This window comes from Sarcophilus harrisii, chromosome 1 (assembly GCF_902635505.1).
Source record: "Sarcophilus harrisii chromosome 1, mSarHar1.11, whole genome shotgun sequence".
Classification (NCBI taxonomy): Eukaryota; Metazoa; Chordata; class Mammalia; order Dasyuromorphia; family Dasyuridae; genus Sarcophilus; species Sarcophilus harrisii.
Genome location: NC_045426.1, coordinates 16237822 through 16254513, shown reverse-complemented (window position 1 = coordinate 16254513; position 16692 = coordinate 16237822). Strand labels below are relative to the sequence as shown.

General features: G+C 43.3%; 1 protein-coding gene across 3 annotated transcripts in view; it reads right to left on the bottom strand.

Annotated features, from left to right (window-relative positions):
* Positions 1 to 16692, bottom strand: part of BBS9 (Bardet-Biedl syndrome 9) — a 282920-nt gene that overhangs the window by 243296 nt on the left and 22932 nt on the right. The window lies entirely within an intron of this gene.

Genomic DNA, 16692 nt, shown 5'->3' with positions numbered 1-16692 from the left:
GCATTTGGGTGCATTCTCATGAGCCTTGACTGGACCCTAACACCAAAGCAGAAAGGCCCAAGGCTGAGATCTAACCTTTCACCTCCCCTACCCCCCTGCCACGGGGCTGCACACAGAGAGCGCCTGACAAATGGGGGTTTTTATTAGGTCTCTTTATTCCCCTCTAATGGTGTGACAAGCCTGCAGAACTAAGCAGTTTGATCCAAGAGCCGATAGGGAATTTACTGGAAGAGCAGCGTGATAAGCCAGGCCCAGGAGACCTCGAGGCGGGCTTTTCACTGTATCTGCTTTATGTACGCTTTCTAAAATTAATGGCTTTAGTCAGCTGCCAACAACAACCATCGATCCAGATTTTCTGGAGCAGTCCCAGCTTTTTTAAAAACAAAGACGGGATTCCGTCAGGTACGGCAGCTTGGAGGCGCCGTGGACAGAGGGTTGTGAGTTTGAATCCCGGCTCTGACATTTCCCAGCTGGGTATCCCTGCGCAGCCCAAAAACCCCTGGCCCTTGAAGGTTCCTCCTCTGTAAAGCAGAAAAACAAAAACAAGGTGGCTCAAGGAGATCCTCTGTGTAGAAGGCTCTGCGCGCCTCACCAAGCTCTCACGTCAGCTGCAGTGTAGGTGACTGTCAGCAGTCAAGGCAGGAAGCGCTGCTCTGGGCAGCGCAGCAGGTACTGGCTGCAGCTATTCCCGATGAGAACTGGGAGGGATGGGCGGTGGGCGTGCAGGGGGCGGATGGGCAGCGAGCACACAAGGGGCAGATGGGCGGTGGGCGCACAGGGGGCAGATGGGTGGCAGGGACACAAGGGGCAGATGGGCAGCGGGCACACAGGGGGCGGATGGCAACAAGTGGCAACGGCAGGACCTGGCAGGTACCGGATGGGAGTGCAGAGGAGACGGGAAAAGCTGGGGCTAGAATGGGTACCTCTGGAGCAAACCACAAAACCAGAAGGAAAAGCAGATTGGGGGGAAGAGACCAAGGTCAGCGTGTGACTCGGGGAAGCGGAGACATTAGGCGAACGCCCCATCTTGTGGGCCATGGAGACAGTGCCATGATGGACAGAGACCCAGAGATGGGGGCCTTCTGCAGAGAGGGCCAGCCAAAGCCAGGAGAGGAAAGAGCAAAGGATGAGTGGCGTGAGAGGGTCTGAGGAGCCAAAGTCCTAACTCAGCTCTGTGATGGAGGAGGCGCGGATTGTCTGCAATGAGGAGGGGGAGGAGGGGGCTCAGATAGGAAAGGGGAGACAGGGAACTTACTTGCAGAGAAGCAAAGTTCTCAAGGGTTTGGGGGCAAAACAATTCACATAATCAACTCTCCACTTCACTTTGGAGAGACACACGATTTTGCACACAAGAATCCCTTAAATCATCTCTGTAATTTCAGGAGTACAATCTGTTCTGTCCAATAAAAGTCAATGACCATTCAAGCCAAGACTTTCAACTTAAATCCATCCTAACAGAACCAACTACCTTTAATGGACCACTTAGAAAACTCCTAAAATAGGCATTATAAGGGAAAGGCTGCCATAAACCAGACTTAAAATGAAGACTTTTTAAAATCCACAAAAGGTAGCTCAGCACAGCTTTCAAAGAAAATCATGAGACCCCCATGGTCCCCAAGGTTCATAATGGACTTTCAGCTCAAGCTTTCCTTTGGGTCAGAGGAATAATGTGCTTCTTGAAGAGACTTTCAAAATCTCTGGGAGATGGGCTAAAAGTGACGGGTCTGCTTGAGATAATGTCCTTCAAGACTTATGTACAACGAGCAGGCTCTCCAAGAATTCTGGGGATCGTGATGATGATGAGCACTCTACAAGACGGATTCTCACCGTAACAATGATTTCTCCATGACAGATATTATTACGTCCAGCTCAGAGCTGAGAAAATGGAGGCTCGGAATGTCAATGGCTTGTCTAAGACCATACACAAAGTGGAAGAGCTCTTTGCAACACATCATGCTGCCTTGCACCATAGGTAACAGGCTCTGGAAATGCATAATCTCAGGTTCCAAGATAAAAAGGGACCATTAAAAAGAAAACAAGAAGAAAGGGGCCATTTAAATAAATATTTGACTATCTTGAAATTTGCCATCTCCAAAAGCAAAATCTATTTGTCGAAGCTTGGAGACAACTAAAAAAAAAATCCCATTGGTTAACAGCTTAATTGGCATTTCTTAGTGACCACAAAGGGATCAGGAGAAGTGTTCCCTCGGGTGATGAAGTTCACAATCCCTCCAGTGGGAACTGTCATCCACAGCAACCTTTTAGTTTCCCAGAAAGGACTCGTCCAACAAACAGAGGACCTTCCAATGAAGCCGCCAATGGAGTGGGCATTGTTCATCAATTATCCCCTCACTCTCACTCCCTATGATCATTCCGCCTCTTTTCTGACAACCCATGAAATTTATCCTTGATAAAGGTACCACACAAGTCCCAACCCATGAAATTTCTACTTGATAAAGGAACTACACAGGTCCCATTGTGCTCTGAGGGGGGGAGGGGGGGAAGAACAGCATTTTTTTTTAATTTATTTATATATATATATATATATATATATATATATATATCAAGAAGAAATGGATTCGGGTTACTGTCAAATATTTCTCCTAGAAATATAAAAGCAAATACCTTCTTTAAAGAGCTACAAAAACACACTCCCCTCATTCACAGAGCCCAAACAAAATAAAAGCAAAATTATCATTTAGATGTTGTTACCAGATGTTTGTGAACTTAACACGGACAAGTTACAGCAATTCAAATTCCTCTGGGGAGCACATTCAAAATTCCAGGGCACAATGTAAAGACACTGAGGACGGCCTGACCCGTCATGGTGCTTTCCCTCTTTCAGACTTGCTTCTTTTGTCTATAGAATATTTTGTAATGTTTTAACTAAAGCAAGAGAGCCATTTATTTTTTTATAACGATTATTTACTAAAAGAAACATAGCACTTTCCTTTTCTACCAAAAAAAAATACATCTATACATAAAAATAAATTTTCTTTTTCCTTAAGAAAATCCTACAGCCTTTAGTAATCAACAGAGTGAGATTATCCATTATTCAGAGAACCTCAAAGAAGCAAAACTGCTTCTTAAATCTACTGTAAGGAATAACCCAAATGCATCAACATATCCTGTTACCATCATCATCATCAGTGACTTTTCAAATCCTGAATATCAAAGGTTCACTGATAACTGGTATTTGATGATTTCTTCAGATAACATCTAACTTAGAAAGATCTAGGTTTCAAGACAGTGCCTAATCACTTAATCTCTCCCACAAGCCTGAAAAAATACATAATACTTCTTTCAAGAAAACAAGAATTGCTAAATACTGTGAAGAGTTAACACAGTGAATAAGTGATTCTCATCATAAAATTAAATTATGTCAAGAGACAATTTAACAAGGAAGAGCCTAAATTTATTTTCTTTTTACTTAAGTACTTATTAAATAATATTGAATATTGATACAATTATATAACTATTTTCTTGCGAATTATTTTTAAAGTAATCCCAATATATAAAGTATTATTATATGGGACAGTGAGCAGTAGATATACTGCTAGGGCTGAAATCAGGAAGAGCTGAGTTCAAATCTCATCCCAGAAAATTGGTGTGTAACCCTCTGCAAGTCACACAGTCTCCTCAGTGGTAAGACGAGAGTCATAATAGCATCTAACTCTCAGGGCTGTGATGCAAAGCAAATGAGGTCTCTACAAGGCACTTAGCACAGTTCCAGGCACACAGTGTGGCCATATAAAACGCTCGCTATTGTTTTTGTTATCTCAGTCCCTCATCATTAAGTCTGTACATTTGCACTTACAGACTCGGAAAGCATTTTCTAAATATACCAAATTGTTTGAGTTCAGACCTTTGAGGAGTGATCTAACACTTTTTCCTGCAATTATACAGAAAATCTAAAGCATCTGTTCCAATCTAGATTTTGTTTGCAAAATTAGAAACATCGATAGGAACATATACACCAAGTTCTCATGTAGCATGTAATCAAAACGTGTTACATACTTACTGTGTGACATGATTACGGAAATAAAAGCCAACCAACCGCTTGTGTCCAAGGCTGGAAGAAGAAGACATTTCACTGAATGGCAACAATGGCTCTTAGTGTGCATACTGTTGCCACCAAAACAACGGAGGTTCTTTGAGGGACAGAACAGTTCCATTTTCCCTCTTTCTGCCTTGGGCTGACCACTCGGCTCAGCTCCACCTTATTTCAATCCACACTCAAGTCAAGACATCTCCCTCGAGATGCTACTGCAATGCCCAATAGAACAGAATAGAAACAATAGCCAATAGAATACAAAGAATAGTAAGATCGTGATGCTCCCAGCTGGCTTGTAACTATATCGATGTGGGCGTCTCCTCCAATGACCAATAGCTCCACAAACATAATGTCTAACAGAACAGAATAGAAACAATAGCTAATAGAATACAAAGAACAGTAAGATCATGATGCTCCCAGCCTGCCTGTAACTATATTAATTTGGGCGTCTCCTCCAATAAATCAACCAATTTCTATGCCCCTGCAATGTAAAAGGGCTCCCCGGCCTCAGATCACTGCCCCATCATGAGAAGGGGCCTGCCTAACACAATGACACTAGGCCCTGGCACACAAAGCCATCCAAGATCAAGCCACAGCAAAGAGGGACCCATTAGAGAGGGAAATGGCGTTATCTTTGCCAAGAAATCCCCCGGGGCAGATGACATCAGAGAACAAGACCCTCGAGTCAGAAGGGTTCCAACAGGCCAGCTCCCAGGAGCTCCAGTGTAATGAGCAGCTGGGCCCGAGGAAGCTCAGCCGTGGGGTGTCTGCCAACCCAAGTGAAGTTTCCCTGGGGCCTATAGGCCTGGTTTCTGGAAGTCCAATCTGGGAACACAGGACAGAAGTACAGAAATGGCTGAGACTATCTGGGTCTTAACACTTTTTCTACTCGTGACCCCTTTTTACTCAAGAAATTGTTATATGACCCAGGCATATAGGTATATAAAATAGGTATACAAATCAATCATTTACTGTTAATAAATAATAGTTCTGATACCCCCACATTCAATTATGAGACCCCTACCGGGCTTGCAAACTACAGTTTAAAAAGCCTGGGGTTAGAAGCCAATATACTTATTGGCTCACCAATCAAGGCATCTTAGGCCCAGGAGGGAATTGCAAAACTTCGGTAGGTTAGCTTTCCCCAGAAAAGGTGACACAACCTCTCTTTCTAAAGTAAATCCAAGTTTCGTAGAAAACACTTTGTGAGTATTATAATAATGATGGATGGAATATCATCTGAGAACAGATATCGAGAGAATTCAATGCTTTACATCAGTCATCAAACTCATCCATAAGCTACAGGTAAAATTCTAAGCGCTGCCCAAAGCAGATTAAAATGTAACTTTAATTAAACTAAAATGTAATTGCATTTAAATTTGATTTTTATTAAGCTGATTCAACAAAATAAATAAATTAAAAATTGTAATGTAATTGAAAATGTTTAGCAGAATAAGTAAAAATAGAATACAACACATTATAATGCTCATTTGTGGTTTCCTGAATTCATATGCAGCTTCAGGGATTGCTTCTACTTGAGACTGACATCCTTATCACCTCTGCATGGAGGATCCATTTGTACCACCCCAGATTTCCTTTGTCAGAGGAGCCACTCCCTGAAATCATTCTCATGATGGCCTCCAGGGGACAAATAGAGGCTCTGTCTCCCACTTAGAATGTCAGCTTCTCCACCAAGGCCACAGGGGAAGCCCGATCTGTCTGAACCTCCCTCTGAAGGCAGTACTTGGGCCTCAAACACTGAACTGGTCTGCAAACAGTCGGAGACTCAGGAGCCAGGGGCCAACTGGAGCACCTGATATGAAAAAGAAGGTCCTGATTTTAGGAAGCTCCCCAGGTCCGGAAGATGTCAGGCCATTATGAAGCATGAGGTCAATCATGCCAGATTCAGACCCACTTTGGAGACGGATTCATCTAAGCGATGAAGTTGAACAGTCTAGAACCGACTCTGACTACCAATTACATCTTTTTGCCTATACTTCAATGTCTACAGAACCAAAAAAAGTATCATTTGCATCTGTGGTATTTTTTTACGTCTTCATGTTCTAGATGTCCAGCTTGCACAAAATTGTTAGATCAATTCTAATCCCTTCTCGGTATCATCAATAATTGACTTTAAGTCTTTTACATTTTATAAGTAGGTTGCCTGTGTTACAACCAATTATCTTAGGAAAAAAACCTACTAAAAGAATAAACGAAAACAGCATAGAAAATTCCACTTTTCATCCCAGAGCTTTTTCTAGTTCGTCTAATTTCCTTTGGTCATTTTATTTTAATGAGTAACCGGGGAATAGGTTTTTTATGTTTCACTTGAGAAGTACAGTCTTCCAAAGGTTCCGCCAGGAACGGCCATCTTGAGAGCCGACGGCAGCCAGTTGGCTTGGCCGGTGACATATTTATAAAGTGAAAATGGAACCCACAGTAATTTTCTGCAGATCAGATGGAATCACTTAGTGTGAGAGTTTCAATAGTCCCTGCCTCCAAAGGACTGTCCCTCAGCGGGCAGTAGGTCAGCTACCGTTGCTTAGGACCAGGTGTTCCTCGTGTAGAATACAAAGACATGACAAAAACACTTTTCCCCTTCTCTACGCTAATGCCCAATCAGAAGAGGAGGTAGGTAAGGCTTTAAAAGTGCACCCATTATTCCAGGCCTCTGTAGCAGCAATGACTTCCTCTACCAGAGTCCCCCAAGGTTTTCCTACAATTAATCAAGTGAAGATGGCAGAATATAGTCCACACTATACAACATCCACTCCAAAAAAATCTCCTTCATTTACAATTCCAGAACGGTACATTTTAACCAAAGTCATCAAGTTACATATATTTTTGCCATGTAAGAGACAACTTTACTCCACATAAACAAAAGTTCATCTGGTTTAGAGTTCTTGACTTGAGGTCCCTTTTTTCACACTTTGATAACTGCATTTCACCACAGATGGGCTGCCATATTGCAGCCTGTAATATTATATTGTGCAGTTACCATGCATTTAAAACATTATTCTGCATACTCTGAGGAGTACACAGCCAGTCAAGCTCCTGAGAGCACATTTGGCCCAGTGATAGAGTGTCGGGCCTGCAACCAAGACCTGAATTCAAATCCAGTCTCTGGGTGCTTAAACTCTGCCTGCCTTAGTTTCCTCATCCGTAAGATGGGAACAACAAATAACATTAATCTCCCAAGGTGGTCACGTGAATCAGATGAGATAATATTTGCAAAGACCTTTGCCAACCTTAAAGCCCAATAGAAATGCAAGCTCTTGTTACTTAGGGCTGGGGCCAGGAAGCCTCCTCTTCGCTTGAGTTCAAATCCAGCCTCAGACTCTTATTAGCCATGTGACCCTGGGCAAGTCACTCACCCTGTGTGCCTCAGTTTCCTCCTCTGTAAAATGAGGGAGAAAATACCCTCCAGCACCTGAACCAAGAAAACCCAAGCAGGATCACAGAGAGTCAGGCATGACTAACCAATGGATTCCAGCCTGCTACTCCATCCACTGCGCCATTTAGCTGGAAATGGGTTCTGCTCCAAACAGCCCATCTGTAGCACAGTTTTTAAAGCACATTTCTGACATCAATCATCATCCTTCAATCTGATTCAGCTAACACTCATTAAGGACCTACTAGGAACCGGGCAAGAACCAGCACAAAGGCCGGAATGCAAGACTGGCAGTCAGCACCTCCACAGCGGCCATGCGTTCTGCAGCCATGCTCCAGGGGCCCTTCCCTTCCGATCCAGAGGGCCCGGGGCCAACTTCCCCGCCAGAGTTTTAACTCCTGAGCCACTGCGATGCCCAAAGTGAAGACCGTCCGATCAACAGCAGGTGCTAGGAAGCAACAGGGAACAAGAAAGGCTCAAGTAGGAAAAGGAGACTGACTAAGTTCACAGTTATCGTGGATTTGGTAGCGATCGCCTCTGATCCAATGCTCAGCACAGGACAGGCATACAGCAGGAGCCTAATAAATGGAGACTTGGTGACTTAACTTCTTCAGGTCTCTCAGTCACCAGTTGTCTAGGAAAGAAAAGATATTTTTATTCAAGTTGGGGGAAAGAGCTGGGTGAGAACCAACCATTTAAAATCTTGGTTCTTTGCAATGTGTCTGGAAAGAGAGATTCTGGTTCCCGGCCGAGCAGGCCCAGACACTCCTGGCAGGAGGCAGGCACGGCCAGGAACAGCTGGAAGATGGAGAGGGCTGGATGTTGTCTGCCGTACCTCCCCTCCATTCCCAGGACAAGCCCCAGGCAGACCCTTCCGAGAACACGGGCCCTTCCGAGAATGCCAGCCTAGGGAGGGGAGCTTGGGGTTTGATTCTAAATCAGTGTCTGCCTCCTCAAGGCAAATGGAAGCAACAACTCTAACTCTGTTAGCAAGAGAGAAAAATACATTGAAACAAATATTAAGCACTTCCTAACGATAATATATAAAGTGTAAAATGCTGACAATTCAAAGACAAAATGGTCGTCATCATCATCATCATCATCATCCAGATTCAGCCTGTAAAGGGCTAGCAGTGTACTTCCAAGAGTGCGTACTCTCTCCCCAAACAGGGTGGGAACCGCCAGCCCAGGAGCCGAAAGTCCAAGATTCAAGCTCATTCCCCTACTAAGTAGTGTGAACATGGTGAGCAAGTTACTTAGTCTGAATCTCAATTCCCACCTGTTAAATGGAAATGAATAACTGCACAACATATACAGTAGCTTTGCTGTGAGGAAAAGGGAAAGTGAAATGACTTGACAAAAGTGAGCTATTCTCCTGAAATGCACTTAAACAGAACAGCGAGGTTGAAATGGGGTGGGGACCACCAGCCCGGGAGTCAAAAGTCAGATTCAAGCTCATCCCCCCACTAAGTAGTGTGAACATGAGGAACAAGTTACTTAATTTGGTTCTCAGTTTTCGCCTCTTAAATGGGAATGAATCATTCTTATTATTAAGCTTTATTATTATTTATTGTTTATTTATTAATATTATATAAAAATTAATTTATTATTACTAATAAAACTTATATACGGTAGCTTTATTGTGAGGAAAATAGAAAGCGAAATGGCTTTACAAAAGTGAGCTATTCTCCTGAAAGGCACTTAAACAGAATAGTGAGGTGGAAGCATCATTTAGCCCTCTCAAATGGCCAGTGACGCCACACGGATTCCTGAGTTACATCCCCAAAAAGCAGAGGATAATGTGGAGCAAAGTAGAACAGCAAAGGAAAAAGCAGCAGCTTTCAAGGGAGTTGAAGACACAGAAACAGAGGGAAAAAAAGCACGTGGACAAAGAAAAGTGTAATTAATGAAGCTAAACATCAAACACCTTAGCTGCAGCGCCTTCCCTCCATTAACTAATTCGACTGCATCCTTTCTAGAGGCTTTTGGTACATAATGGTTGGCGTGGGGTCTCCCCCATTAGACTGGGAGCTCCTTGAGGGCAGAACTGGCACATCGTAGATACTTAAGAAATGTCTGCTGACTGACCCCAAAACTGACTGTTTCCAGAGTCAAACATTGCAATGGCGTGGGGACTTAGCAGCTTTTTAGGGGTTGGACTCAGTCTAGCTTCTACCCATTGTGGTGCCGTCGGAAGTGGAGAATCCAAAAGATTGAATTCACAGCACGGTCTCATTCTCCTGCCATCTGGAGTAAAAACTCTAGGCCGCTCATCACTACCTAGATTACAAGATTTATTCTATAAAAATCCCAAAGTCTGACGCATTTACTGCTAATAAGACCTCTAAAAAATAGGATCTCCTTTCACATTTGAAAAAATACTCTGAATTTGCAAATTAACTCAAAAGGCTTAACTCAGAAGATAATTTTTCCAAATTTTTTTAAATAATTTTTTTAATTTTTAAAATAATATTCCCATCCCTCTCTGAATCAACAAGAGGAAAAAAGGTTCCAAATTTGTCCTTTTTAGAAAAGAGATTGCATGAAGTAAAGTGAGTCACTTGTGATAGACTTGTGATGGGGAGAGCCATCTGCATCCAGAGAGAGACTGTGGGCACAGAGTGGGGATCACAACAGGGTATTTTTGCCTTTTTTGTTGTTGCTTCCTCGCTTGGTTTTTCCCCTCTCATTTTCTTTCCTTTTTGATCTGATTTTTCTTGCACAGCATGATAAATATGGAAATATGTATAGAAGAATTGCACGTTTAATCTATATTGGATTATTTGCTGTCTAAGGAAGGCAGGAGGGAGGGAGAAAAACCTGGAACACAAGGTTTTGAGAGGTTTTGAATGTTGAAAACTATCTTTGCATGTATGTGGAAAAATAAAAAGCTATTATTAAAAAAGGGAGAGAAAAAGAGATTACAAAGTGACCTTGCACAAGTTGTTCAAGGGAAAAAAAAAAAAAAGATGGATGGTTCTTCTAATTAGCCAGAAGCATTTCAAAGTCAAAGCACATGATTATAATGAACCAAGAGAGGAAGGTCACAAGTGTACATTTTACCCACGAACCTCGGGACACTCTCTCAGAAATACACACCATGCATGGACAAGCATAGGGATTAATAATCGTCATAATAATGAGTTAACTTTTACAAAGCACCTACTATGTATTAGGCACCATGCTAAGAGCCTTATAGTTATGTACTATTATCCTCATTTTACAGAGGAGGAAACTGAGGCAACAAGTGTATAAATAAATTGTCCAGGCTCCCCCTGGATTTGAATTCAGATCTTCCCGACTCCAGGCCTGGCACTCCATGCACTGCACCACCTCCTGGCTGTCAAGGGAAGGCTCCCCACAGCCTCCAGAACTTCAGGCCCAAGAGAAGCATGGGGGAAATTTCTCAGCAGGAAGGCAGGAAGGGAAGCCTGAAACGGGGACGTTCCTCTCCTCAGCCTCCTGAACCAAGACCTCCCTTCTAAGCTCCATGTGAGGGGCGCCTTCTCTAGAGGTCTCCCCTGAACCCCCCTTCAAACAGAGCAATCCCCACTTCAGGCCTGATGTCACCTTGTCACTACGTTCCTGCGGAGAATGGCAAGGCCTCAGAGGCCGTCTAGCCCAAGTCCCCAAAGTACCCACAGATCTAGAGGTAGGTCGGGGAAGGGAGGACCTTTCTGTTGCTATCTGTATGTCCGGCACTTACTAAATACTTCCAAATTGAACTGAACCGAAAACATCTGACGGAGCCAAAACCTGACCTGACTCAATCCAAGATCTGATTGTTAGTTTTTTCATACTTTAGGGGGCAGCTGGGTGGTGCAATAGATAGAGCACCAGCCCTGAAGTCAGGAGGACCTGAGTTCAAATCTGTCCTCAGACACTTAACACTCCTAGCTGTGTGACCCTGGGCAAGTCACTTAACCCCAATTGTCTCAGAAAGGAGGGAAAAAAATCATACTTTAGGCTATTTTATGTGTTTTTTTTTTTTAGGGAATAAAAGTTAATGTTTACATTGTTAGCTCAATCGGCACTCATGCTGATATTTGTCATTTATTAGTATAAAAATAATTGGGGAGCTATTCAATAGAAAAGACCAGTTCCCATTGGCTCAAAGTGGCCGCCCTAAGTCTCAGCCCCCTGCAATGAATGAACAAGCCCTCCCCAAAAGCAGATCCCAAACTGTTCTCCTCACAATCTGAAATGACCAACTGCTAGACACATCCTGCGATCTAAACAGCCAGCAGGAAACTAAAAAGGTGCCAGTCTTTCTCAGAATTCATAACATTTAGGTAAGTCGATCACAATCACCATACAAAACAAACAAGCATTTATTAAGCACCAAGGATAGGCCAAGGGTGTGGTGAATAAAGCACAGGGCACAGAGTCATGGAAATCTGAGTTCAAATTCAGCCTCAGACACTTACTAGCTGTGTGTTATTCAGCTCCTATTCGCCTAAGTCCTACATCTGTAAAATGGGGGCACACTGGAAAAGGAAATGGTGAACTGCTTCAGTTTCTTTGCCAAGAAAACCCCAAGGATCATGAAGAGTCAGATGCACCCGAGTGACTAACCAATGGCCAAGCAAAGTACTGGGGTTACAGAGACGAGAAACAAGCAGCCCCTGGCTTCAAGAAGCTTCCGTTCTATTGAGGGAAAATACACATACACATTATTCAATACAAAGTGAAGCACAAGGTGAAGTTATACATACGGCATGCTCAAAAGCATTTCCCCTTTTCTAGGTCTCATTTTGGGCTTCCAGAAACCTGAAGTAGAAAAGTGAGCCAGCAACTCCTGGAGGTGCCCCTCGTGTGCTGGCAGCCAGCCCGGGTGAGGCCGGGGCCGACCCCAGACCCAGGCTTTCCCCAAAAGGTATCTTCTCCTCCTCTTGGTGACCCTCATCTGGGCCATGGCCAGAGGCTGGGAGCCAGTGTCTCACATGCACACACGTGTGTGTGTGTGTGTGTGTGTGTGTGTGTGTGTCTACATCAGGGACACATCCAGTAATACAGCAGATGGCTGATTGGGCCTGGGCCGTGAGTTCACAAATTAGGAAATGCCCCCTCCTTCGAGAGAACAAAGGTGCAGGTTTCATGGTGAGGGGACTGCCCAACAGGCACCAACAGGGCAGAGCGCCAGGCCTGAAGGGGAGCCCAAGAGGGAGTAGGACATGGGCTCCCACTACAGAGCCTGCTTCTAAGGCCCCGGCCTTCCCTGGGATGTCCTGCCCGATGCTCACACCTTCCACATCTCGCCATGGGCACATCTCGCCATGGGCACATCTTGCCCCGGCACGTCTGGCCTGGAGACTCTTCAGAACTTTCCTGGTGAATAGGGTTCCGGTATCATCTTCTAGGATGGCTTTGTGTCCCAAGTGCTTACGCACCTGTAACAAAGCCCATTTCTTGTACCATGGCTGGCGGGGCAATGGTGCTTATTTTGCTTCCAGAACCCTGCTCCTTGTGGGCACCTTATCAAGTCTCCAAACCCCAGCCCTTCCCCGAGACACTCCCTAGCCCGGCCACTGGCACAGATGCCCACTGCTCTGACCTTCCAGACTATAACCCTCCCCCAGCACATCTGACCAGCCTTGCTGGCTTCCCCTCCCCCATAAGGACCTCTCCTCCTCCTCCTCCCAAGGAGAGCTGCTCAGGACTGTCCATTTTGCACCCAAATCCAGACCGACCTTCATTCTCACCTCTTGCAGTTGGCACTGGTTTCTCTTCAAAACCACACTGCCACACCAGGCAGCTTCATTCCTGCCCCTTCCATGTCCTCCTTCTTCCCATCAGAATGGAAGCTCCTGGAGGGCAGAACCCTTCTTTCTGGTGTTACCATTCAGTGCTGTCTGACTCTCCCACTCTTTGTGACCCCATTTTGGGTTTTCTTGGCAGAGATACTAGAGTGGATTGCTAGTTCCCTTCTCCAGCTCCTTTTATAGATGAGGAAACTGAGGCAGACAGGATAGACTTGTGCAGGGTCACTCAGCTACGAAGGGTTAGAGTAGATCTGAGGCCAGAGTTGAACTCAGAAACTTGAGACATCCCTCAGGAGTCTCGGTTCACCCGAGCGACTTTTAAGAGCTGATTTCCTTGCATCAGAAAGTCAGATCCTTAGGGTGCTTGACAGAATCTTTGCTAAAACAAGACAGAATACTACAATATGGAAACAATAACCGAGCGGCATTCCCGGAGCTAATTCGGAAAATAATACTCATGCGTTAAGGGAAAATAGAGCTCTGACAAGTGTGAGTGGAAACTTTCAGCCGGCCTCTCACAGTGGATTGATGAAGTTTTATACTGTCCATTGTCTTAACCATAAAGTTCACAGAGGATGAAGGAAAGAAAGAAAAAATCGTGTACTATGCTAGTTTCCAGGATAACTGAACTTGATTTTATCATCTTGAGTTTTCTATTTCTATTTCCTATTTTAAAAGGAAATACATAAAAAGAATACAAAAACATTAAGGAAAAAGCAAACTCTGAATGTTAAAAAAAATTACCAAGGAGCAAAAGAAAGATTTCAGTAAGAGAGAAAAAGAAACAAGCATTTTATTTCTCATCAATCTGTCTGAATTCATTTTACTTTCATTACAGATCTAGCCTGAAGGCAAAGTATGTTGAGGGTTACAACAAAGAGGGTGTTATAAGGAGGAATTTTTTTTTAATAATAAAGTCTAACATATGTGTAAGCCATGCACCCTTGTAACAGGAAACTTTCTAATAAGGGTCGACTGTGCTTAACTTTTCCACAATTCTGGGAGAATGAATTTTATGAGGTGTTAGACAAAGAAATTATCAAGCAAGTTTTATGCTACAAAGTTAAAAGCTTTTGTATGACTGTATTTTTAAATTTAGTACAAGCTTAAACGTGGGTCCTGATATATTAGGAACAGTGCCTAAATCTATTAATAAGCTGACTGTGGCTCGTTTCTTCAAGAATGGGTTTAACTTTTGCCTTCCAACAAAAAATTATTTTTAAATTCCACTATTTTGTGGTTTTCTCGGCAATGGAAGGCTGCTCTTGAACTAATCGACACATAATCTAATTGGAGGATCCAATCAGTAGCTCTTTTCTTTTTTGAATGATGGTAATAAATATTTTTGGAACACGGAAAAATCAGCTCCATCATTCATTCCTCGCTCTTTCTTTACCTCCCTTGTCCAACCTTCCTGAAAACCATATTGCTTTGTTACTCTTACAAAGAGCAAAGTCTGTGCCTGTGTATCAATGAGGATTAGTTATGGCGAGAGAAACGCAAACTTGACAGTGCAAAGGATCTAGGGTGAGCTTGCTTCCAGCCAAATCTGCAGATCACTCACTAAAGGTGGATATTAAATTAGAGGCTTAATAATGTCTAAAAATGACCTCCTGTGAGTTTGTTACTAGAGGGGGTTTTTCCCGACTTTCCAAGTCTAATTGGCTAAGAAGCATTTTCAAGATTGATGGAGAGCTGCTTATTATTATGAAGGAGTCTCAATACTCGTCACCAAGTCCCCGGTGAAAGTTCAGAGGAGTGCTCCGTAAGCCATCGTTTAGAAACGGCATTCGGGCCCTTACAAAAAGGGTTTTTTGCAATATTCTTTTATATTTATTTTAAATGATGATGAAATAAAATATAAATATCATATATTTATATAAATATTATATATATATATAAATTATTTTATATTTAATATAATTTTTATTTATATAATTGATGTATTTATGTAATTCATATAATTATAATTATTTTATATGTACATAATATATAGATATATTTATAATCACATATAATTATTTGTTCTATTAATAATTACAATATATAAATATTATATTTGTTCTAAATTATGATGGAATGAAACAAAACAAACTAAACAAATAAATAATAAATTTATACAACAATAACACTTCACTACCAGTTTCCCCAGACAGCAGCAACAATCTGACTGATAGCAGTGAGTGGGAGACATGGCCAGGAAAGTGGGAGATGGGACTGAAGGGGGTCTGCCCTCCCAAGGAGGAGCAGTTTCCCTTCCCCAGCTGCATGAGCAACTAGGGCGCAAGAACAATGCTGTTATGTGTTATTGACTTTGTTCTTCTCCCCTAATTAAAACCTCTGCAATCAGATGTATGCATTGGGCCTAAGCCAGTGGGAAAGGATACAAGAGACTGGCATTTGAGCCCAACTTAGCCAAATCCCACCATTCTTCTCCCCCCCTCTAGGTTTTTTAAGTGACACTTCCTCATCACGTGTCTCTCTAGAGTCCAAATGGGTGATTCTATTACTATCAACAAGAGAACAGCTCCCTTTAGAGACTGGGCCAGATCTGTTCCATTTCCCGTCTATTTGTTGTCATCCTCAATTGCTCCTAGACCTGATCTCAGAATCTTGCTTTGCTCCGGTCATCCCCCATTCCTCGGAGGCGTTCCCACCTCTTCGGGCTTCAGTGAGAGCCGTTTTTTCTTAAAGATGCACTTCAAGCACCATGATCTGCTTGAAGCCTTCCTTGATTCCCCCTACCTAGAATGGCCAGTATTCTCCCAAACTATCTTGTACTTTATAAAGATGTATGTGTATATGTCTTGGCACTTTTATATTCACTTTACATTTATTCTGTATTCTATATACATATTCTAGATATCATATATACAAACATATACATAATATATATGTATTCTATATACCCATGCATGTGTACATAGGTAAGTATCTGCATGTGTGTACATCTCTAAGTATTTATACTCCCTCGTTCATGCTGGAGAGCCCCAAAAGAAAGCCAGCATGGTCCTTGGATGGACGTCCAGGAGAGGAAGATGGTCCACACAGGCTGTCTGGTTCTCGCAGCCTACAGGTGGGCAGTGGATGGGGAAGGACAACACATGGTGAAGTCCCAAGGACTGTCCCTTGGTCCCAGGGCTACTCCATGGCACCCTTTGTCACTGTGTAAGCCCGGAAAAATTCCCAGAGGCCTCAGGACAAGGTCCTGAGGAAGGGAGGGCAGATTGTGGGCATTGCTAACAGTGACTCAAGTGTGATGTGGTATAAAAACCTGCTGCTGGGAAACTGTGAGAGAGAAAGAATGAGGCAGTGAATTCGAGCCTTTGGAAGCCGCTAAAGGTGAAAAGGCCTTGAGGAAGGCCTCTGGGAGGCCAGAAGCATCCCTGACAGAGAGGTGGGCACATAGGAAAGGCGGCACAGATGAAGCAGGATGTACCCAGGCCCACAGGGGTCTTGCTGCAGAAGACAAGCCTGAGATTTGC